Source organism: Halichoerus grypus, chromosome 5, assembly GCF_964656455.1.
Source record: "Halichoerus grypus chromosome 5, mHalGry1.hap1.1, whole genome shotgun sequence".
Lineage (NCBI taxonomy): Eukaryota > Metazoa > Chordata > Mammalia > Carnivora > Phocidae > Halichoerus > Halichoerus grypus.
This window is the reverse complement of record NC_135716.1, coordinates 115,262,474-115,264,904: the sequence shown is the minus strand read 5'-3', so window position 1 is coordinate 115,264,904 and position 2,431 is coordinate 115,262,474. Positions and strand designations below refer to the sequence as shown.

At 36.4% G+C, this 2,431-nt stretch overlaps 1 long non-coding RNA gene across 1 annotated transcript in view; it reads right to left on the bottom strand.

The window, feature by feature from the left end:
- Positions 1 to 1,020: 1,020 nt before the first annotated feature.
- LOC144381907 (uncharacterized) overlaps positions 1,021 to 2,431 on the bottom strand; it is a 90,293-nt gene continuing 88,882 nt past the window's right edge. The window contains exon 3 of the long non-coding RNA XR_013448082.1: positions 1,021 to 1,767. This is a non-coding gene — a long non-coding RNA (uncharacterized LOC144381907). The remainder of the gene's footprint in view (positions 1,768 to 2,431) is intronic.

Sequence of the window (2,431 nt, the reverse complement as noted above, 5' to 3'; positions counted from 1 at the left end):
TTCCTCTTAACTGATCTTTCCTACAGATCCACAGCTCTTAGACATGGATATGACTGAGCTCCAAGCTCGGAAGTCATCATTATTTTTAACTTGTTTGTATCAAGCATAATGTACTGAAAGTCAAGATGTCTTTTAACTGCATAAAGACCCAAGTCTCAAGGAACTTCTACTTTGAAAAAGACAAAAAACAGCTTAGGTGCAAAGAAATGGATTTCAAACACATGAAACATAATTGAAGTATTAAAACAAAATACACAGTTTCATCTATAAATGTGTCTTTAGGTCTGTTTCGATGTAAAACTCCCATTGTTTTTCTGGGTTGGCTTCAAAATAATCCTGTTTTCTTCCAAAAGCTCTGAATAAAGAAAGATCAGTGTTGGTCTGAGCTCTTAAACTTTTCTGATTCAAACTTAAGCAGACCGGCATTGTGCATATCATGCATATAAATTTATAAGTGTGACAATTCCTTGAAAACTGACCTCAAAAGGGAAGTATGTGAATGGGTCTAGTACAATGGCTGGCAAATAATAACAAGCACTCAATACATGTGAGAGACAAATTCAGACGATTTTGTCATAAATTATGATTTACATGTTTTTCTATGAAGGACTATACAAAGAGAGAATGAATTTTTTTTCTTGCATTAACTATGGAAATTATAGCTCCAGAAAAAAACTTGGAAAAGAACGTCAGGGACACTTACATATGTATTCTAAGAGGAAAACAGAAAAAAAAATGCAGGCGAATTCTGTAAGAACAGCCTACAAATGGTGAACCTATTATCAAATACTTTCTTCCAAATTTCTGTAGCATTTAAGATACCTGTTTTCATGGGGGTTAAAAAAAAAAAAAACACATAGGAATCCCCTTAAAAAAAAATAAAGCTCTCACAAGGAACAAAAAAGTAATTAAGAAATATGGTTATTCACCCAATTCTTCTCTGGCAGCCATCTTGTTTTTTACTCCAGTATATAAAGTTAGTAATTCTAAAACAATAAAGATGGGATGGGGAAACTCCTTATTAATGAAACACTTTAAATGAGCTCCCTAAATACTTTAACTAGCATTTAATTTATTTTTAATCAGGTGCTTATCATTTGTTAATTCCAAAGGCCCCAGGATTCCACAGCCCTTAGATAGGCTAATCTCCCATTGGGAAGCAACACATATTAAATAGTTACTAAACCTTGGTAAATACACTTTTAATAATTAATTCTAGAAGTATTTAACTTGCAGTAATATACCGGATATTTCAGCAATATTATAATCCATGGGATATTGCCGAGGGATTTCTCAGATTAACACATTTGGGTCCCCGAGTCCCATCTGTATACCTCTATCTGAATTAACAGCAGGTGATTCAACACATGGCTACCAGCCGGTGTGTGTCTGAGTGACCAATGATTTTATTACCATATCAGTGAGATCAAATCAGTGAAATGCATCAGCTAAGGAAATGTTTAGTAAGGGATGAGACAGACAGTGGCTTACAAGTCAACCTGGGTTTTCAAAAATGATAACTACTGAAAAGAAAAATTACTTTTCCTGTTGAGATGTGTAAATATTATGTAGATATTCTAACTCAATCTCTATGATGGATAGTACTCAATTTTAAACATATTTCAGTAATGCCTTAATTTAATAGAATGGAAGATACACAAGATGTTGAAGGATCAAGGTGAGAATAAATTTCCTTGCGCAGATGGTTTAGTCTCGTTCTAAAAATCCACAGGATTCTTACACTTCTCACTCCCCTTTGCTTTTTTCCTAAAAAAAAAAAAAAAAAAAAATGCTGTGAATAACATTCTACAGCCCGGTCCGGTTCTACTTAGCCTTCTCCGAAATCACTACAGCTTACCCCTCCCCCTATTTGGTGAAAAACACAACTCACATGCCATAGGTTAAAACTGAAATCAGTGGTGACCTTTGTCTCGAGCAGAACGGGCCACTTCTCCACCCAGACTGACAGAGACCACAGACTGACCAGCAGATGGTGCTACAGAGCAGGCAGCCACCACGGGGCTCAACTCCTCCTTGGAGCTCAACGACTGCGTCACACTCTCCAAAGGATCAGTACTCTTCCGGCTAATCAGTTACCTCATTGACTAAGGGACCCTCCATTCTCCATCTTCTCTCTCCTCCACTTTTTTTTTTTTTCCAATGTCATATATGTGTTCTTTGTAGTCTTAAAAATAGTGTGTCCTGTCCCCAGGATGGTTCTCTAGCCTGTTCCTTCAGGGCATCATGAAGTACCCGTGTAAACATAAACGGTGCAGATAGCCCTTTCATTCAAAAAGAAGTATCCTGTTTCCTGCACTGGCTAACGAAAGTATGCACCATGACGATGTTTTAGTAGTGACAAAAATCCAACATTTTCTGGAGCCATTATAGTCTAAAATGTTAATGCAGTTTACTTTTTAAGATGTGATCG